This window comes from Lathyrus oleraceus, chromosome 3 (genome assembly GCF_024323335.1).
Source record: "Lathyrus oleraceus cultivar Zhongwan6 chromosome 3, CAAS_Psat_ZW6_1.0, whole genome shotgun sequence".
Taxonomy (NCBI): domain Eukaryota; kingdom Viridiplantae; phylum Streptophyta; class Magnoliopsida; order Fabales; family Fabaceae; genus Lathyrus; species Lathyrus oleraceus.
The window spans coordinates 456623684-456647285 of NC_066581.1; positions in this window are offsets into that span (position 1 = coordinate 456623684).

Genomic DNA, 23602 nt, shown 5'->3' on the forward strand with positions numbered 1-23602 from the left:
ATACATTATAGGTCATTTTGGACCAATACCATTGGACAAGTGATTTTCCTCAACTTCAAAAATGCATAACTCCTTCATATCAAATCCAAATGAGGTCAAATTTGTGACCATTTTGAATTACTTTGAGAGAGATACAACTTTTATGAGGGAATGTTTCTCATTTGAAGCTCACATAAAAAGTTAGCCAAGGTGGAATAAGTGAACATATGGCTTGACACATAGAATATTTTTTGATATGGCTTGACACATAAAATTCATCATAATACAAGATTCAAATGGAAAAGTGTTCAACATGAAATTTGTTCCTCTTAATCTAAGCTTTCCAAAAAGTCCAATTTCATCCATTTTGGACAAGATTTGAATGGGCTGCACATGGCTGGAATATTGCATCATCATTTGGCAAGATTGGACTTCAAACATCCATGCACATTTGCCTAGCATTTCAACTTGATTTCAGACTTGTGTACACTCAATTATGGACCAAAAGGAATTATTTCATGAGCTTGTAAACACCCATGTACTCATGCATCACACATTTCCAAATTTGGAAGTTCACTTCAAGGGTGAAAATATCATTGGATTTACCTATAAATAGAGACCCTGTGCATCCGAAATGAGGATCCCTTCGCGCCAACTTTGATCCCAAACACCAAACCCTTCCATTTGAGAGGATAAACATGAGAATTTCCATTAGAAATTGAGTTTGAATCTCACTGTTTTGAGATTCAAAACTCCAGGGATCCAAGACCTTTTGATCATTCTAATCTACTCCTGCAAGCATTTTGAGCAAGATCAAGCACGAATCGAAGCAAGAACAGTTGAATTCAGACCTACATTGAAGGTATTTTTCAGAAAATTTCATCTCTTCGATTCTCACTCAATTCTCCATAATTCTCTTGGATCCTTGGTTGTCTGAAGTCCTACCAATGTAGGCAACAAGATTGAGTTGCTTTGAGGTTAAATCGAAGCAACTCAGGTCGTGCACCTCAAATTTCAACTCCTCGTATCTCTTAATATACTTGGAATTAGGATGAATTAAGGCCAGATACGAGCTTAGTGCCATTTTTACTTTAAAATCATGTCCTTCTTTTTAATTTTGGTGATGGTTATGACTGAACCAGTCTGACGAGGCTCTCCTTAGAAGGAGACTGGAGCTGTAGCTCCGATGGTGAGTTGGCGTGTTTAGAGCCACATGATCCTTTTGAAATGAAATAATCTCGTGTGTTGGTTTGAATTATAAATTTTATGGCGCGCTGACTATAGTCCATCATGGATTGCACGCTTGTTACCACTTGATCTGCCACCTCAATTAATGAGGGAGATCAAGTGGTCCACATTTTTTTTCTGATTATTGGATTTTCATTTTATTTGTTTTATTTTCATTAATTCATATTAATTTTAACATTGATCCAAAAAATATGAGAGTTTCACCAAAAAAATTTAAATAATTTCCTCTTTCATTTTCTGAATTAAAATTATTTTTTGGATTATTATTCATATTTTTCATGATTCCAAAAATGATGAAATTTTTTCTCCAAGCTCCTTTGACCTTGTTTGACCTATGATAAATCTCATGGCCATTTCTTTGGTGTTTTGATGCGGTTTTAGGAATTTGATAAACCATAATTTAGTTTAATGCATATTTTAGTTGATTTTAATTATTTAAATGCAAAATAAATTGTGTTGAGCTTCTAATTTTGACTTTTGTTGTTAGGCCTTGGTCAAGGTTGATTTGACTTTGTTGAGTTAAGATAATTGGATTTAGGGGATTGATGAAATGTATATTTCATCTCCCAAAATAAATGAATGATCTTAATTTGGTAAAAGTCCTCCTTTGACCAATTTGTGTTGATTCCATTTCCCCTCCATCTTCATCTCATCCCCTTTCTTTATTCATTCATGTAATGGGCATATGATATCTCTAGATCCTGAGACTAGTTGATTGCAAAATCAACATGAGTATGGATGAGATTAGGTCCACCTTTTTGAATATTCTTTTTGTGTGGTATATTTTATGAGCATAGTCCATTATACTATGTATCTAACATGCATTAACACCAAAATCTCTATTGCTCGGTCTCAAATAGTTGTGACTTCTACATAAGTCCAATTCCGATTGCTTAACATAGCGTTAAATTGTTGACACAAAAGGCATAACATTCTAGTAAGTGAGATTGTAAGCCTTCCCTCTTTCATGGTATTGTGTGGAAACTTGGTCTTTTTTCCTTCCTTTGTGTGATACCCCAAAATTTACCCTTCATTTTTCCTGGAAGCATGGGATTATGTTTTACACTTCATTAGCACCATATTAGGTCATACTCATTGCATACCGCATTAGTGACATGGAGATCAGCTTTTGAACGATCACTCCTTAATAGAAGGAACCCACACAAAGCAAGATTGAGAATTGGACTTCATTTTCTAAGTATACAAGTCTCAAGGGTCTCAGGGGGGTCCAAGTATCTTATTATGGTCCTTAGTTCATCAGTGAAGGATTCAAAGCTATCAGAGTGTTCATCTGGATTTAATCAGAAATTAGGGTTTCATGGCTACCTGCAACAGGCAATGTTTGGTTGGAAGTAGAGGAGCACATCCATGTCATGATTAGAGAGGCATCTTGGCCTAGGAAGATTCACAATTATCTCAGAAAGATCCATTGGCAATCAGTGCAATCAGTTCCTGATCATTTTGCCCTAAAACTAGGGTTTGGTATAAAATCAGTTTATTTTTGATTCTTTCGATAAAACTCTTTTCCATGGCCCTCCATATGTCCACAAGGGTCTACATACAAAAAATCAGCTCTTTATTTGAGCTATAAGTGCTTCAATTGATCAATGGAATCGGGAATCACACAGTTTGGGAAAAGTCAACTAAGGGGCCAAAAAAGTCAACTCCTGACATTTTGAGAGTGGAATCTCAAAATTCATGCCTAGGGGATCCTACATGTGAAATTTGATCAATGTTGGATCATGGATTCATCATTTAATCAGGAATTGGAAAAGTTACTTAATTTGGAAATGGTTGACTTTCCATTTAGGGCAAGTTTTCATGATCGTTGCACTCACTTTAAGCCCATCTTTCATCAAGATAAAAGCTCCATTTGAAACTTTATCCAACAAGAAACTTGTTCCTCTTGTTCCAAGCTTTCTAGAGATATAAAGTTTGCTCAATTTGGATTAGAATTGAGAATGTTATGCTTAGTCAAAGTGAGACATTTTTTTAGGACACTTAGAAAAATTTCTAAGTCCAAAATCTTCAAAATTTGTCAAGACTTCTTGGCCAGTTTTCTTGCACTTCAAGGCATTATTTGAAAATACTTTCTTCACAACAATTTTACCTTGACATGTCCTCTTTCACATCCTTTTGGAATCATCTCATTTGGATCCATGGTTTGAGAAATACATTCATTTAAAGTGGGCACCATGACTTGACTTTCTAGGCAGATTTTGGGTCTGGCTGGCCCAATCAGATTTTCTAAGCATGCTGCACAAACCAGTCACGTTTTTTTTTACCTCTTTTGGCCATGCATTGGACATCCATTCACTTAAGTTTTGCCCAAAATAACAACATTTTACACCTCACTTCACACTTTTATTCTTATGGATAAATCACTTATTAAAAAGCCCATGAGAACACCTAATCCACCCTATTTAAGAAGCTGAAACCCTAACCCTGAAGGAGCATTGGAATTTCGTGGCAAGGAGGAAAAGCTTCATCACATATCAGATTCCATTCCACTTCTATTTTCCATTAGGTAATTATCTCTTCCATGGCCATGTTTTGATATATCTACGCTTGCTTACCATGTTCATCACCATTAATCCTTCCATTTTCATATTTCTTTTTCTTATTTAAAATATTTTCTTTGTCCATAAAATTACCTAAAAATATTTTTCACTTTTCTTAACGTTTTATTTAATTTTATATAATTTTTATTTTCGTATTTGTTTAATATTAATATTTTATTTTAATTGTTTATTCTAACTGGTCCGTTTTAACACACTTTTTTTATCGATTTTATTTTTATGACTTAAAATTATTGTTAGCATTTGATTTTTGGGATGAAGGTCGATCACTATCTCATGGTCAACCTGACCTTCTCTTGGAATTTTACTTCACATTTTCAATTTATTTTGGTTTTATTTTTGACCTAGTTTGGTTGGTGGACTTTTAATTTGACTTCTGTTTTATTTTAATTAATTCACGTACCAATTTTCGTTATTTTTAAAATATTTTTGAGGGATGATGATGTCCTGACCCCACCTTATTTAGTTTAATTTTTCATAATTTTCTTGATTAATTTACTATTTATTCTTGATTTATTTCTAACCTAGTCTCATTAATTGACTTTTGGTTTGACCTCTATTTTATTTTAATTAATTTATGTACCAATTTTCGTTATTTTTAAAATCTTTTTGGGGGATGATGATGTCCTGACCCAACTTTATTTAGTTTAGTTTTTCATAATTTTCTTGATTAATTTACTATTTATTCTTGATTTATTTCTAACCTAGTCTCATTAATTGACTTTTGGTTTGACCTCTGTTTTATTTTAATTAATTTATGTACCAATTTTCATTATTTTTAAAATATTTTTGGGGGATGATGATGTCCTGACCCCACCTTATATAGTTTAATTTTTCATAATTTTCTTGATTAATTTACTATTTATTCTTGATTTATTTCTTACCTAGTCTCATTAATTGACTTTTGGTTTGACCTCTGTTTTATTTAATTAATTTATGTAACAATTTTCGTTATTTTTAAAATCTTTTTGGGGGATGATGATGTCCTGACCCCACCTTATTTAGTTTAATTTTTCATAATTTTCTTGATAAATTTTCTATTTATTTGTTATTTTTTAAATTGACTTGAATTTCCAGTTGACTTCTTTATGATCGATGTTTGACTTAGGGATTGCTTATGGCAATTGAAGAGATATTTTGATCTTCCCTCGTTCATCTCATATGCCATGTATTAGAGGCCTTTCACCTTGATTTCATTTGGTCCTTATCTCATTTCCTGATTAAATTATTCAGTGGACCCTTCGTCTGCATATTTTCATTTGTTTGATTCATCTGTTATCTTTTATACTTGTTTCTCTCATTCATGCTTTCTATTGCTTGATTATTTAACATGTTCATACTCCTATGCATTGTTTAAATGCTCCATTATTTGATTCTTTGATTTGATTATATATTGTTTATTTATCCGATCTGATTGATAACCGTTGCCTACTTGTATGATGTATGAGGCATATATTCTTATTGTTTGTTTGCCATGAACAATCCCCATTCATAACAAATGTACCCCTCTCCCATAAAGTGTATAATATTTATTTCTTTATTTCTTTAGTCACCTGTTGATACAAGAATTAAAACGAACATCCGATAATCATTTCAAAATAAGATCAAAAGCTCGATTCAACGTCGAGTAATCATTTTCAAAACTTAACAGAACCAGCACGCATTCATCCATCCTCTTGTAAGTCGATTGCCTCAGGCATCGCCATCTACCTGTAAGTCGATTGCCTCCGGCATCGCCATCTACCCTTATCTGTAACTCCTCTCCGCGCTCCATCCGTCGATTCTTGTTCCGTTTAGGTAGCACTCATTAGGTTCAACCCTTTGTATGATAACATAGGTAGAATTCCCCTATTCTCTGCTTGCTAACATTATGTAGATGTTCCCCTTTATAAATACTAACACATAGGTCCATATTGCATGACAACTCTAGAGCAGAGCTTCCCCACTTTTAGACCTTCTGTGCGTCTCCGATCTTGTGGCATGTCAGTCCGTTCTATTGCAAAGAGGTAACTGCCTAAGACTCGATTCAGCGAGCTGCGACACCTACTGCTAGGACGTTGAACACATTTCCCACCTTCCTTTGACACAGCTGGTGTCCTCTTCTATAAGTCCATGTTCAGATGGCAATCCTTAACCCCTAGTTAGCCGAACTACGTTTTGCTCTGATTCTCATTCCAGATGAGATACGTAGGCATAAGACGCGACGTATTACCGAGCACACTTCTCTTTAACCCATAGGTAGCCGAGCTACGAAGACTCTGATCCTCATACTAAGATGAGATACGTAGGCAGTGGATGCGACATCCTTGCGAGTCATTTTCTTTTAACCTTCCTTTTAGTAAATAGTACTTTAGATATAGCTACACCCTTTAGACTAGAACAACACTTATGAAAAGGGCTCCCTAGGAGTACCTAGGATGTTTTGGGTGCTTAAAACCTTCCCTTTGCATAACCAACCCCCTTACCCAGATCTCTGACATTTTTACTAGTTTTTTATTCGATAAAACTTTTAGGTTTTTGTTCGCTTTCTAACCATTCCTTTGGATAAATAGAAGTGCGGTGGCGACTCGACTTGTATGGTTTACCTTGGATTTAGTCAATATCTCTAATGGTAACGAATACGCTGCTACAGAAAAGTGGCGATTCTGTTGGGGACTATCATTTGCCTAGTGGGTTTTGCCTACTTTTCATATTTGTTGTATTGTATGGTATATTGCTTTGTGACATATTTTTGTGCAATTTGGGATTACTGTATTGTATGTAATGATTGAATTGTTTGAATATTAATTCCTTGTATGCTTGGTGATCTTTGTGAGATGAGTTCTATACCCGAACTCGAGTGCACTTAGGATAGGAGAATGGCATAGTCTTGTTGACTTGTGTGGAGTTATTCCTTAGCAAGTTGACTTGCAAGCCCATTCACTTGGTGGAGGTCTTGTTGGGATCAATAATGTCACACGAGTAGTCGTGGTTAGGCATTACTCTTTCCAATATATACCTTAGAAGCCAAGGACCTTAGTTTACCACGTCCATCTTGGCCTATTTTTAGGATGTAGTACGAAGATCGTTCAAGTGTAATATTTGATACGATTGTTACACGATACTACACTCATAAGAGTCTTTCTTGAGAATATTTTTGGAATACGAGTAGTCGTTTATCCGATAATATCCGAAAGATGGGATGACGACTATGGGAACCTCTTATAGAACATGATTGTCAGGTTTAACCATAGTACACTCCCTTTGGGTGGTTCTTAACCAAGACTCCATGCTCGCGACTCGCAACAAACCCTTGATTCGTGGTTGATCCGTTCTTGTGTATCCTTAATATCAATGGAACTTGGGTGTTGATAAGGTGTAAACCATAATCCACCAAAATGGATGATTGATATTAAGGATGACTTGATCCATCCCATGACCTTTGTGTGGTGTGATTTGCTTGGTCCTTGAGTGTGATTGTTGCATCCATGCATTTATGCATTCATACACATCCATATCATCAACAATGAGAAAACTTTCAAGGAACTTAAGAGGTCTATTTGCAAATTTTCAGACATGGATAAGCAAAGAAGGAATACGAAGAAGTACAATTTCAGACAACCCGACTTGAAAGAGTTAAGGAGTTTGACATCCTATGTATTAGATCCCTTGGAATTCAAGGCTCGTCATGGGAAGCTTCTGTCTATTCTGGCTACTCAAGTGGATGAAGGTCTAATGAGTGTGTTGGTGCAGTTCTATGATCCCTTGTACCGTTGCTTCAATTTTCCGGAATTCCAGCTTTCGCCCATGCTTGAGGAGTATGCCTATCTTGTGGGCATACCTATCCTAGACCAGTTGCCGTTCAGTGGCTTGGAGAGAGTTCATTCTTCTCAAGAGATTGCTGATCTGTTGCGTATAGATGAATCTATTATTGGTGCTTATATGACTACCAAAGGTGGAATTCAAGGTCTCCCGTCTGACTTCCTCATTGATCAAGCTACTATGTTTGGGAAGGCCATGAGTGAGGACGCCTTTGAGGCCATATTTGTACTTCTCATCTATGGGCTAGTGTTATACCCCAACATCGACAAGTTTGTGGATGTGAACGCCATTAGGATTTTCTCTCATCTTAATCCCATTCCTACTCTATTGGGTGACACTTATTTCTCTTTTCATATGAGGAATGCAAAGGGCGGTGGTACCATTGTGTGTTGTTTGCCTCTATTGTACAAGTGATTTATTTCGCACTTGCCTCAGACGCTCGCCTTCAAGGAGAACAAAGGATGTCTACGGTGGTCCACGAGACTTATGTCTCTCACTAATGATGATATCTTTTGGTACAACCGTGTATATGATGGTGTGCAGATTATCGACTCTTGTGGTGAATTCTCCAATGTACCTCTTCTTGGTACATGCGGTGGAATTAACTACAACCCTATTTTGGCACGTCGTCAGCTTGTGTTCCCCCTAAAGGATAAACCCAATAACATTCTGTTAGAGGGTGTGTTCTTTCAGAAGGGTAAATATCCCCAAGGCTTGAAGGGAAGGATGGTCCGTGCTTGGCGCAAAATCCATAATAAAGGAAGGAAGGAGCTAGGTCCGAAGAACTGTATCGCTTTGGAACCCTATACCTCTTGGGTTAGGAGGAGAGCTTCCGAGTACCTCATGCCTTATGAGTATCCAAGACCCACACCTTTGGTTGTGGTTGGGCCTTCAACCCTTCCTAGCCAAGGAGTAGAGGAGTTGAGAGACGAAGACCGTTCGCATGCTTGGATCCATGAACGAGAGGAGTTGCTTCAGCAGATCAGAGAGAAGGATGCTTTGATTGAGTTCCTTGAGCACCAGGTTATTGATGATCCTGATGACGCATTGACTTCTCTACTTCCTCAATCTTCCAAGTTTTGGAAGAGGAAGTATGATCGACTCGCCAAAGAGAAGGCAGATATGGAGGCATCCTATGAGAGGGAGGTGAAGAGGCTTCGTGCAGCTTATCTTCTGGTCTCGAGGGCTTTGGACGATTGCTTCTAGGGATCCATAGGATGTTCATTTTCCTTCTCTCTTGTATTGTATTTGGTTACCAAGACTGTACTTCTTTGGCGTAAAAACATTTCCAAATATTAATTGACGTGATATTTTCGTACGTGATAAACGTTTAATATATCCAAAATTTGCAAATAAGACTATAAAGTTCCTCTGATATAAAAATTAAATCATAAGCATTGCATGCATCATGTTTATCTATTCCTAGGGGTTTATATCTTCTTCTTGATTCTAGTCGGGGTTTTCTTACATTGTTTATCTAATGTGAGACTGGAATCAAGGGGTAGAATACCCTTTGAAATTGATAAACATGTCATTGCATTTGCATATTCATTAGCATGTCTTGCATAACAGGTACCGCCGCAGTGTTCTCATCTTGTTTGGTATTCCATTATTAGGATAGCTGACTCAGGCATTCACCGATACGGTACCCGAAGGAATCAACAGAGAGAAATGGAAGGTTTACAAGCAGAGCTTGCTGAGATGAGGATTCGCATGAATCAGTTCATGGAAGTGGTCCAAGGAGTGGCTCAGGGACAGCAGGAGATTAGATTGTTGGTACAGGGGAATCCCCCTACTACTCAACCGGAGGTTGTGGCTGATCCTCCCGCTGGAGAGGCTAATGGACCCAATGGACCGGGGCCTATCCCAATCCCACATGGCAACCTTGGTCAACAACCCATCCATGATGATCAGGAGGATCAATTCCCCCTACTTCAGGAGGACTTTGGCATGGGCCATGGTATGGACCCTATGTTTCGGAGATTGGAAGAGAGGTTGAAAGCTGTGGAAGGGCAGAATGCTCTTGGTGTGGATGTTGCTGACTTGGGGGTAGTCCCAGGCGTGAGAGTTCCGCCAAAATTCAAAGTCCCCGTGTTTGATAAGTACAATGGCAACTCTTTCCCGAAGACTCATGTACAAGTTTACTTCCGCAAGATGATCGCGTATTCTGATGATGAGAAGCTGCTCATGTACTTCTTCCAAGACAGCCTAGCTGGGGCATCCTTGGAGTGGTATATGAGGTTGGACAGAGCCCATATTCGCTACTGGAGAGACTTGGCTGAGGCCTTTGTGAAGCAATATCAGTATAATGTGGATATGGCACCTGACAGGACTCAGCTCCAGAATCTGTCTCTCAAGAGCAACGAGTGCTTCAAAGAGTATGCTCAACGTTGGAGAGAGATGGCTTCCCGTGTTCAGCCTCCGATGTTGGAAAAAGAGATGGCTAACATGTTTATGAACACACTGCCTGGATCTTATTTGGAGCGTCTGGTGGGTTGCAATGCCTCGAATTTTGCTAATGTGGTCTCTACCAGTGAGAGGGTGGAGAACTACTTGAAGACATGTAAGATCCAAAATGGGGTTGGATCATCTTCGGGGTCAAAGAAGCCGTTCTTAGGAGGACAGAAGAGGAGAGAAGGGGATGCAAATGCCATATCTTCTTATCAGAACAGGGGTGACCGGAGGAATAACTTTCAAAATTACCATCAACAACCTTATGTTGCAGCAGTGACCATTCCGGCTGCAGCACCAGTGCAACAACAACAACCACAACGTCAACAAAATCAATACCAACAACAACAGGGTAACAGGCCTTCTTATCAACAGAGACAGAGGATGATGGATAGGCGTTTTGACACTCTTCCGATGTCGTATGCCCAGTTGCTTCCCAACCTTCAACATTTGCAACTTATGTAGTTACGCACTTTGGCTCCTCCCGTTGGCAGGCTTCCAGTGGGTTATGACGCCAATACTAGGTGTAATTTCCACTATGGGGCACCTGGCCACACTATTGAGAACTGCAAAGCTTTTAAGCACGTAGTTCAGGACCTTATTGATTCAAAGGCCATTAACTTTGCGCTCGCTCCTAATGTTGTCAACAATCCTATGCTGCAGCATGGTATAGCAAATGTTAACATGGTTGAAGGAGAAGCCAAACTAGTCAAGGAGGTGTTGAAGCTGAAGACTCCGCTCTCAGAAATCAAAGAATACTTGCTAAAGGCAGATGTTTTCCCCGGCTGTGGGAGCGGTTATTTGGGTTGTGTTGCACAGACTGGGGGTTGTGTGAAGCTGCAGCAGGGTATCCAGGCTTTGCTTGACGATGGTATCCTCCAAGCTGAAGACTTATTTTCCCAAAGGTCTATTGAAGGGGTTGTTAAAGGGGTTGTTGAGAATGCAGATGTTGATCCTCTCTTTCCTGAAGATGCTGAAGAATTTACAAATGTTGTTCCTGCTGATTTTATAATTCCTAATGATGTAATTAATTTTTCTGATGTTGTTGCTGATATTCCAAACATTGTGCTTAATTTTGATGTACTTGTTGAACTTGATTCCGATGTTTCGGATGCTTGTACTTCAATGAATAAGATTTATGAGTATGACTGTGACGTTGCCACTATCACAATTTCTACCTGACCGCTCAGATCAGTGTGCCAGTAGCGCAACCGGTACCACCAGTGCGACCGCATCAATCCACTATGACCATCACGACCCCTGGTCCTTTACCTTTCACCAGCAAAAGGGCCATTCCTTGGCATTTACGGGGGGATTGTGTACACGCATGATCATGGAGTGGAGCAGCCGCTGAAAGTAGAAGAGGTGCAGGATCAGAAGTCTGAACTTGGAATTGAGATAAAAGATCCCGCAGTGGACAATGTTGGTGGAATCGGGCGATTCACCAGAAGTGGTAGACTGTTCTCACCACCGGTTACCCAACCTGATAGTGCTGACGCCGCGGCGAAGGCCAAAGGCAAGCAAGTTGTGAATGAGGGTACCTCTGCACCACAGGTTGGCTCTGAGCCTGCTTTTGTGAAGGATGTGGACAAACTGTTGAGAATTATAAAGAAAAGCGATTACAAGGTAGTCGATCAGTTGATTCAGACGCCATCCAAGATATCTATTCTCTTACTCTTGCTGTGTTCGGAGGCACACAGGGAGGCGCTCCTGAAGGTCCTTAATGCTGCATATATGCCTCAGGAGATCTCAGTGAACCAACTAGAAGGGATCGTTGCAAATGTTCATACAAGCAACGGGTTAGGTTTTACTGATTCTGACTTGACGCCAGCTGGACGCGATCATAACAAGGATTTGCACATCTCGATGGAGTTTAAAGACACTGTGATATCCCATGTTCTGGTGGATACAGGTTCCTCTCTCAATGTGCTACCCAAGAGAGCCCTGTCAAGGTTAGATGTAGAAGGTTTGATCTTGAAGCCTTCCGATCTTGTGGTAAGAGCCTTCGATGGTTCTAAGAGGTCGGTGTTCGGAGAGGTAGAATTGCCAATTCAGATTAGATCACAAACCTTTAACACCGTATTCTATGTGATGGATATCAGTCCTTCGTATAGTTGCTTGCTGGGTCATCCTTGGATCCATAATGCTGGGGCAGTCTCCTCGACCTTGCATCAGAAGATCAAGTTCCCGGTCAACGGAAGAATTATCACTGTCTGTGGTGAGGAGGATATTCTGGTCAGTAACCTGTCTACATTCAAGTATGTAGAGGTAGAAGGTGAGATTCATCAGACCCTGTGTAAGGCCTTTGAGGCAGTTCAAGTCAAGGATGCAGCTCCAGTGGAAGAGGTTGAAGCAGGTGCATCTTTGTCGTCCTTCAAGCAGGCACAGGCCTTGTTAAATTCAGGTGTTGCTCCCAGTTGGGGATGTCTGATGGATTTACCTGTAAAGGAAGACAAGTTTGGGATTGGGTATCAGCCGGCATTGACTTCTACAACTTCAACGCCTCAGAATCGTCAGGGGCCGATTACTTTCTCCAGTGCTGGCATCATTCAGTACGCCCAGGTCTCTACAATCAACAAAGAAGATGGGGATAGTGATTGGGACATTGACAACTGGGTGCGTCCAAGGGTCCCGGGTGAAGTTCTCCGCAACTGGTCTTCTGAAGAGATTATCCAAGTCACTCTTCTTAAAGAGTAATTTTCTTTGTTTATTCATGCATATCCAAGTCTTACATTCCGCCCAGGGCGCGATGACTCATTGTAGGGCTCATCTATGTGGATACCTGCATTTTTTATCATAAATAAAGGACGTCTTTTTGCATTCAAATATTTTGTTCACTATCTTTCTATTTTTGCAGTTTTCAAAAATCAAAGATAAAAAAAAATATATACATTTGCCAATGTTTTGTTTAGTTTCCACTTCTTGTTCATACTCATAAGCATATACCATCACTCATGCAGATGCACGTCACCGGATCCTATTGATAACAGTTCTGCTATGGCTCGCTTCGACTTTAAAAATCCAATCTTTCAAGTTGAAGAAGTGGGTGATGAAGACTGTGAACTCCCTGAAGAACTTCCCAGGTTGTTAAAACTGGAAGAAAGGGTCATTCAACCGCATCAAGAGTCTACTGAAGTGATTAATCTCGGCACCGAGGACGTCAAGAGAGAGATCAAGATAGGGGTTGCTTTGGAAGATAATGTGAAGAAGGGGCTGATTGAATTGCTGCAAGAGTATGTTGACATCTTCGCTTGGTCTTATCAGGACATGCCAGGGCTTGACACAGACATTGTGGTACACCTTTTGCCTCTCAAATAGGATTGTCCTCCGGTCAAGCAGAAGCTCAGAAGAACAAGACCAGAGATGGCTGTCAAGATAAAGGGAGAAGTGCAAAAACAGTTGGATGCAGGGTTTCTAACGGTTACAAATTATCCGCCATGGGTTGCAAATATCGTTCCAGTACCTAAAAAGGATGGAAAGGTACGGATGTGTGTTGACTACCGGGATCTGAACAAAGCTAGTCCTAAAGATGATTTCCCATTACCTCACATCGATGTTTTGGTGGATAACACGGCTCAGTTCTCGGTATTCTCCTTCATGGATGGCTTTTCTGGCTATAATCAAATTAAGATGGCACCAGAAGACATGGAGAAGACAACTTTCAAAACCCCATGGGGCACCTTCTTCTACAAGGTGATGTTGTTTGGTCTAAAAAATGTTGGGGCAACATATCAACGAGTTATGGTAACTCTTTTCCATGATATGATTCATCATGAAATGGAGGTTTATGTTGATGATATGATTGCCAAATCTCAGACGGAAGAAGAACATTTGGTGAATTTGCAGAAACTGTTTGAGCGTTTGAGGAAATTCAAGCTGAGGCTTAATCCGAACAAGTGTACTTTCGGGGTGAGATCTGGAAAATTGCTGGGTTTTATTGTTAGTGAAAAAGGGATCGAGGTGGATCCGGCCAAAGTGAAAGTGTAGCACCTCAAATTTGCACTTACCATTGTGCATACATTTTCATCATTAGGTCATTAACGTAACATAGTCCATTGCATAACATTTGCATTGCCTTTGGCCCAAGTGCAAGTCATTCAGACAGATTAGGTCAACTGGTCAGGAGATCAGGTCAAACAATCAAGTATGTGCAATTTCCATTTTGACAAAGCCCTAGGGTTGATTTATCAAGTTCATATGATTATGTGATCATTTTTAAGTGGTTTGGCCCAAGATTGGATGATCAAAGCTCAACAGTCAAGCTGAATTTCATCTGGAACCATAGAAAGTCAATTGTGGTCAACTGTGCTTGATTTTATGGATTGGAAGGTGGGAGATGGTTTGAAAGGCTTCATTCATGTCCATACAAGTCTCATTTGACATATCAAAGATCAAGATTGAAGAATTGGAGGTCAGATCAAAAGTTGCCAAAAATAGCAGGTGACCTGTAATTTCAATTGCCCAAAATGGAAAGTTTTTCTCCTCAAAATTACTTCATCATAAAAGCTTCAAATGGAATTTTGTCCAACATGAAAGTTGAATATCTTGCTCTCACCTTTCCAAAAAGTCCAAGAACACTCATTTCCCATGTGTGGTTGGCAAGATATGATCAAACCATTTTCAGAAAATGTTGAACTTCAAGAGGCCATAACTCCTGAACCATTTGGCCAAATTGGGTGATTCTTTTTTGAGCAAGTCACATTTGACATGTACTATCACATTGCATCATTACATTTCATCCAAAATCAACACATAAAAAGGTCATTTTTCAAGTGAACCATTTAAAAATTGGTGGGAAAAATAGTGATTTTCAAAATTACAGGTCATTTGCACTTCAAACCTTTTCCAACACATTCTAAATGTCATTTTGGACTTGTTTGCATTGCAATTACACTGTTACATTGACTGCATAATGAAAAGGGCATTTGTGCCAATTACATGAAAAATGCATTTTGCTTAATCACTTCCAATTTGCCTAAACTTGATTAACATTTGGATTAACATGTGGTATAAAGGCATAATTGTAACAGAAACTCTTAATCACATTTCATTTTCTCAGATCCAAAAGCAAAATCATCAAATTCTCTCCAATTTTCTTCAAACTTTCTCACACTTTTTTTCACCAATTTCATCAGTGTTTTGCATTGTTCTTGCTTGCATCTTCATTTGCAGGTGAAATTGTGCATCTGTTTGCAATCAAATCGTGGCCAAGCTCAAGGAATCGGCATTGTTGCATCCAAGATCATCCATGGCAAATTGAGGATTCTTCCACCTGGTGCATAATCGAGCTAAGCTATTTGTTCCAATCAACTTCTACATCATCAAGCATCACCTGTTTCATCATTTCACACCTGGAAACGCGCGAATCCAACAGCTGCTCACTCATAAGGTTGGATTTCAATCTTCACCATTGCTGGAATTGAGATATGGTTATTGTAGATTGTAGATTGTAGAGCACGATGCAGCTTGTGGTTTTGAAATTCGTTGAGAATCGAGTGAGAAATCTGGAATTTAAGATTGGATGTGAAAACTTCTTTTGATCGATTTGTTCAACATGTTAGGAGTTAGAGAAAATCATGTGGATATTGTGATTGTACTTGCTTAGACGAGTTTAATGATGTATGATTTGTTCATTTTAGTGAAAATTTGTTCATGTGGATTTTCTGGAAATTTATTTGATGAACATGATGAAGAACACGCTCCAGAATGTATTTGATCCATTTTGCCTGGCTTCATTTTGAAAATGGTGTTTACCGCGTTTCTGAACCAATCACGTGTCGCCACTGAATAAATGGAAATGCTGCGTTTTGCCCTGGCTCAGCATATTTACAAGATTGCCACGCGCTTCATTCATTAATTCATTTAAATGTTAAATAATTATTTCATCTCATGATTAATCTTCAAAAATTCATAGAGTATTCATGGATGATCCAATTTGAGTGAGGTTTTTTGCATTCATCTCCAAATTCTCTCTAGTTTTTTTTAGGTATGATAGTCAAAGTTGTGCCTCGTGGATTTTTTGACTTTGCCTAATGCCTTTGATCATGTATGCTTCATGTGTATGTTTTACCATTTCCTTCATGAAATCTTGATGCCTTATCCAAAATGTGTGAAATTTTATATGCATGTTCTTGACTCTTTCCTGGTGATTTTGGTATATAGTTTGATAATTTTGAGCTCCTGGTTAGAGAGATATGATGTGATCAAGTTGAGTGTGACAATGTGTGTCACACTATGTTATGTCAACTTCATGAATTTTGTTTCTATGCTTATTGAATGTCATTTGCTCTCAAGTTTTGCATATGATATTATCTAAATGTCTAGTTTTGCCATGATTATTTGTAGAATTTGTTGAGCCATTTCCTATTTGATTGGGATTTTTGTTTGCTGTTTAGCCATTCTTAGGTGTTTCTTGAGTAATCAACTTACATGACTTGTAAAATTCTCATTCCCTATCATATGAAGATGAAATTTGGTGGAGTGTTTCTTAACATGTTTAACTTCATTTTGGCTTTGGTCCCATTTATTTATCATTTGTTTCCACTGTTTTACATTTGCTTGAAGTTGATGCTCCATTTGTGACCTAGTTTGGGTTGATTTTTGCATACCATGACTTCCTGAATTTAATTTCCCTACTTACACTTGTCCAAATAGCATGAAATTTGATATGATGCTCATTGAATGTGGTCTGTTTAGGCTTGAATTTGTGTGGAATTTATTGAGCTGTTTTGATATGGATTTGATTGTGATCATTCTGTTTGGTCCTTTGAGGTTCCAATTTGCATGTTTTGTGCTATTTTGTTCATGAAATAATGATGATGAATGATATGAACATGAGACCAATTGGATTTGATGCTTGATGATTTAATCTTGATTTTGGATAAGTTTCATGTTCTGTTTTGATGATTTGATTTCATTTTGGCCCTAGTTTTGGACTAGTGGTTTGTGATCTCAGTTTTGAGTTGTGTTTCAGGTTAATAGCACAAATGGCCTATGCTTGATGATGTGCCTCCATTGGAGTTGACTGTGACTTGTATATAGATAATTTTGACTTTGTTTTGCAGGGTTTGATATTTGAGTTTGAGCCTTAATGGCTTGCACCTTTGTGCATTGGCTTGTGTTTGTCTGTGTATAGCTAACTGTGAACCATTTGCTGTTTGGTTTTGTGATTGGTATACTGATTGTATTTGATTGATTTCAGGTACATTAGTTGCTAAGATTGCTTTGCTTTGCTTGATAAGCAATTTGCACTGAGGTATAACATTCTTGTCTCCATGTAGTCTGGAAGACCTGGCTTGTTACCTAGCCAGGCACCTGTCTGAAGTCCTCCTTAAGAGGCAATGTTTGTGCTTGTTTATTTTTGTCCCCAAGCAGGTAAAGACCTTTTGTTAAGGCAATTGGCGGATAAAAGAGATAAGCAATATATCTCCCGCTCTTCTGTTGAGTCATCCCTCTGCTCACACCAACGTGTTGATGCATTGGGATACAAACCCAAGATCTTGTACAGTGTACAGTTGTGTCAGTGTCTTAAGTGTAGAAGGGTTCCCATTTTCTGGACCCACACTTCTTTGTCTAAAGCTCTCCCTGGCCAGGGATAAGAGCTGTGAAGTCTTATCTTCACCCACCTTTCCTCAGCTTCACCTTGGCTCTCAATGTCAAGGTTAAGAGCTAACACCACCCCTATACAGATGGCTTGCTCTTGCAGCCCTACCCTTGTTTGAGCCTCACTTGTGTGCATATAGTGTGTGCTGTTTGTGATTGTTTGCTATTGCTTGTGCTTTAGGATAGGCTTGCTTCCTGTGCAAGTTAGCTAGAAACCTTAACTTAGGGATGATTTTGCATGATAACATCTAGGCTCGAGTCGTAGTCTCCCTAGTTGTGTCTCCCTCTGTTATCTGGTTAGGCTAGCCTTGTGTCCCTTCTTAGGGGAACTACGTCACCCTGATCCTCATACCAGATGAGGTACGTAGGCAGGAGATGAGTTGATCTCTCCGGGCGCCCGTTTTTGTTTTCTCTTGTGTGTGTCAGGAGATGGATGTAAGCCCAGCGATTGGCATTCTGTTTCCTCTTGTTGTGTGCTTGGAGTCCGGTATAAGTCCATCAAGTGGCATCTGGTTTCCAGTGTGGGTGTGTTTTGGCTCGGAATCCGATGTAAGTCCAGCGATTGGCATTCGGATTCCATGTTTGCCTGTGTTGTTTTGTCTTGTGTGCGTGAGCCGAGCTACGGATGCTCTGATTCTTCTTTGTCCAAGAAGATACGTATGCATAGGATGCGACATCCTAGCGAGCATGTGTTTTCCCCAGTCCGAACTACTTAGACTCTGATGTCTATGCTTGATAGACTAAGTAGGCCCAGGATGCGATATCCTGCCGAGTCAGTCTTGTTTATTTTCTTGTGTCTCTTTCAGCCAGTGTTTGTTTGTTTATGAGCAGTGTTTTAGCAACCATTTTCCTTCCTTTTGTGCGTGGATCCCGTCGAGTACGACGGATGCGTAGGGGTGCTAATACCTTCCCTTCGCATAACCGACTCCCGATCCCATTCTCTTTGGTCGCGAGACCACGTCTTTTCCAGGTTTACTCTGAGCGTTTCCTTTCCCTCTTTTGGGATAAATAACGCGCGGTGGCGGCTCTGTTGTTCTTGTTTCCCGCCGGTTTTTCGCGTAATGCGACAGCTGGCGACTCTGCTGGGGACAAGAGAAGTTGACCTGTGCTGGTCCATCTTCCCTAAGCGAGTCTCTCCTAGCGCTCTCTAGGTTAGGGCTTTGGTTGCTTTTGGCTGTGTTATTTATTGCATTCATTGTTTATCGTTTGCATTTATTGTTTACATTAATGTTTGCATTCATTCATATGCATCTGCTGTGCTGGCTGTGTTTCTCTGTTTGGGGTGGGAGTTACTCGAGGTAAAAGGCCCAATACCCAGGCTATGAGTGCAATCTAGGAAACCTAGGAATAGAGTGATTCATGGGAAGCGGGTGGTATGCGCCACTTAGCGGAACATTGATATCACGAGCAGTTCAGACCCTGGTGGGATATTATCGTTACATACTTCGGGTGTGTATATGATGATATTCTGCGAAAGGTTATTTATGTTGCGTTTCTTTCGACCTTACCCTGGCCTAGATGACACCCGTGAGTGGGGAGGGAATGATCATTTTAACAGGTACAGATGGTGACTGTTGGTGACCGGTAGGTGACTGGATGGTGACTCGGGGTTCTGATGGTGACTCAATTTCTCAGATTGGGTTCAGATGACAGTTGACCAGTTGACTTTGGGTTTCAGATGATTGTGAATAGAGTTCAAGCCGAAGTTCGATCCTGTGTTCAGAGATGCACAACTTGCCAGTCGTGCCTGCATCATGTGAATCATAGCATGTTTATTTTTCAAAAAAAAAGAAGAGAAAAAAAAAGAAAAAACTAATCCCTGCAGGCATATCATTTCTCAGGTGCATTCCAGAGCTTGGTTCATTGATAGAGATGGCAACAGTTCCCGAGCCGAAGCGGAAAACTTGTTCCTATAGCTTTCACCGTGAGCCTTTGACGTCTCTGATTGAGTTGAGCAGTCTTGTGACCGTTGATCATCTGAAGGGGTTCGTTGACCAGTATGGGGATCTGTTGACTTTATTGAAGATGGTAGTCGATCCGGTGCCGTTGCAGACTCTTCTTCAGTTCTACGATCCGGAGCTTAGATGTTTCACTTTCCAGGACTATCAGTTGGCGCCTACTCTCGAGGAGTACTCCATTCTGTTGTGTGTCCCTATTCAGCATCAGGTTCCTTTCTTGGACGTACCAAAGGAAGTTGACTTCAGGGTTATTGCTAGGGCTCTTCATCTGAGTATCAGAGAGATCAGTGATGGTTGGAAGACCAGTGGGGATACAGTTGGGCTGCCTTTGAAGTTTCTGCTGAGAGTTGCTAGAGGAGAAACAGAGAAGGGGAATTGGGAAGCTTTTTATGCCCAGCTTGCTGTTATGATCTATGGGATCGTCCTGTTTCCGAGTATGCCCAACTTTGTTGACTATGCTGCAGTTTGCATCTTCATGGGAGGGAATCCGGTTCCTACTCTGTTAGCTGACACTTACTATGCTATCCACAGTAGGCATGGTAAGGGTGGAGCTATCAGATGTTGTCTTCCACTTTTGCTCAGATGGTTCATTTCTCTCCTGCCAGTCAGCGGACCGTTTGTTGACGCTCAGAGCACTTATACGTGGACTCAGAGGGTGATGTCTCTTACTTCATATGACATCAGATGGCAGTCTTACCGGATTGACGTGCGGGATGTTATTATGAGTTGTGGAGAATTCCGGAACGTGTCACTCGTGGGGACCAAGGGTTGCATCAATTACAACCCAATTCTTTCTCTTCGCCAGCTAGGGTTCGTGATGAGTGGAAGGCCGCTTGAAGCTGAGATAGCTGAGAGTGTGTATTTTGAGAAGAAAGTTGACCCTGCTAGATTGGAACAGATTGGAAGAGCTTGGAAGTCAATTGGTGTTAGAGATGGATCTGTCTTAGGGAAGAAGTTTGCCATTGCTATGCCTGATTACACTGATTGGGTGAAGAAGAGAGTGGAGACTTTACTGTTGCCCTATGATAGGATGAATCCGTTGCAAGTGCAACCACCTTTGATTCTTGCTGATACTGTGACCACTGAGTAGTACAAGCAAGCCCTGATGGAGAATCGCCGTCTGAAGGAGAAAGAGCAAGATGCCCAGATGGAGTTGTATCAAGCCAAGGCTGATAAGCTGAACCTGTCTCATCAGCTCCGAGACATCCAGAGTGCAGATGTTGGTGGGGTAAGAAGCAAGAAGAGATCTTATGCAGAGATGGAGACCTTGCTAGATGCAGAGCACAGAGAGTGTTTGAGATCGCAGAGAGCTGAAGCCAGTTATCTGAAGAAGATCAGAGACTTGGAGAAGCAACTCAGAGACAAAGATATCCAATTGAAGAAGGAAGTCGACCGAAGACTTGCATCAGAAGACCGACTTGGGTCCGAAGTTGTCGAGCTTAGAAGACAGTTGAAGGAGAAGATCATTCCCTTGCCAGAATGTTCAGAGTGTGAATTGTTGATAGACCAGTGTCACTACTTGAAGACGCTCATTCCTGGAAGTAACTTGTCTTAGCTTGTACTTTTCTGATGTTATGTTGAGAATCACCCCCAGGCTTGTTGGGTGGGATTCTATGTTGTACTTTGTTGGATATTTGGATCTTTGTTGTATGATCCATTTGCTCATTTATAGATGAGATTGTTGTTTCAGTCTGTACTCACTGCTCTGTTGTATGATGTTTCTGTATCTCCCTGTTGCTTTCGTGTTGTTGCAGGTTGCCATCTTTTGAGGATGGATCAGGCTCTTTGATTGCCTGAGAAATGATCATTATCATTTGCATCATATGCATTAGCATCATACTCATAACATTTGCATAACAGGTGTTCTTGTGCCGACTTCTCACTTTGGTTCCTGTGTCAGGCAGGATAGATGATCAACGACCACACCGGTATTCTACCAGACTCAATCAGCGCAGAAGCATGGATCAGGTTCAGAATGAATTGGCTGAGATGAGGGCGAACATGGCCCAGTTCATGACGATGATGCAAGGGGTTGCTCAGGGTCAGGAGGAGCTCCGTGCTTTGGTTCAGAGACAAGAGACGGTTATTCAGGCGTCTAACCGTGGTTCACCTGCTGGTATTCCCGTGCCTGAGAATATCAATGTTGCTGCTGCTCCCATTCATGACTATGCTGTGGGAGATGAACTCAGGGGTATCAGAATCAATGGTCAGCCTCTTGCTGCAGAGGTCAATGCCAGAGCTACCCGGGCTCCGGTGCGTCATCCAGCTCTTATTGTCGACAGACAAGAGGACATGTTCACACTGCTGAGTGAAGATGAGGATGTGGTCAGAGATGTTGTCAGAGTGGAGGACAGGGATCGGAAGGTCGATGCCCTGGCTGAGAAGATTCGTGCAATGGAGTGTCAGAACTCTCTTGGTTTTGACGTAACAAATCTGGGGTTGGTGGAAGGTCTGAGAATTCCCCACAAATTCAAAGCGCCCACTTTTGACAAGTACAACGGTACTTCTTGCCCTCGCACTCATGTGCAGGCATATTATCGGAAGATCTCGGCATATACAGATGACGAGAAAATATGGATGTACTTTTTCCAAGATAGTCTATCTGGGGCATCTTTGGACTGGTACATGGAGCTCAAGAGAGATTCGATCCGATGTTGGAGGGATCTGGGAGAAGCTTTTCTCAGACAGTACAAGCACAACATGGATATGGCACCTAGCCGGACTCAGCTGCAGAGTCTGTGCCAGAAAAACAATGAAAGCTTCAAAGAGTACGCCCAGAGGTGGCGTGAACTTGCCGCAAGAGTTCAACCCCCTATGCTGGAAAGGGAGTTGACTGATATGTTCATCGGCACACTTCAGGGAGTGTTCATGGACCGAATGGGGAGTTGCCCATTTGGAAGCTTTTCCGATGAGGTGATCTGCGGTGAGAGGACTGCGAGCTTGATCAAGGCTGGGAAGATCAGTGATGCTGGTGCCTCTTCATCCAAGAAACCTTTCTCTGGGGCACCTCGCCGTAGAGAAGGTGAAACCAATGCTGTTCAGCACCGCCGAGGGCCGAACAAAAATCAAAATCAATACAGACAGGTTGCTGCAGTGACCATTCCTGCACCTCACCAACGTCAACCTCCACAACAACCGAGACAACAACACCAACAACAGCAGCAACGTCCTTATCAGCCGAGGCAGAGGCTGCATCCTGATAGACGTTTTGATCCCTTGCCCATGACCTACGCTGAGCTACTGCCTGAGTTGCTCAGATTAGGTTTTGTCGAGTTGAGAACCATGGCTCCGCCAACAGTATTGTCGCCTGGGTACGATGCTAATGTCCGGTGTGATTTTCATTCGGGGGCACCAGGACATCACATTGAGAAGTGTCGGGCTTTTCAGCACAAAGTCCAGGATTTGATCAATTCCAAGGCGATCAATTTCTCTCCTGTGCCTAACGTTGTTAACAATCCTATGCCGGCGCATGGTGCTCACCGGGTAAATTGTGTTGAAAGTGAAGCTGAAGATCTGGTTGACAGGGTTGATGAAATTCAGACTTCGTTGCTGGTTGTCAAGAGCCGTCTGTTGAATAGTGGTGTTCATCCGGGCTGTGATGAAAACTGTGTGGGCTGTGTAGACTCAGACAATGGTTGTGAATTGTTGCGGGCTGGTATTCAATGTCTGATTGATGAGGGCTGTGTCCAGTTTGGTCGAGCTGATAGTAAAGATCGTGGGGCAGTGTCTACTGTCACGATATTCTTTAAACCTTCTGAGGGACGTACGCCTACAACAAATGGTAATCCAGTTACCATTGCTGCACCAGTTTCCGCCAGTACTCCAACGACCATCGTTGCTCCGGTAAGAAGGACTGAGAACAGTAATGTTGTGCCTTGGAAGTATGATAATGCCTACCGAAGCAACAGAAGGGCTGAGAACAGGGTCAAACCTTCGAATCAAGCGCCCGTGACGATTAATGTGCCTGTCAGTAAAACTCCTGTG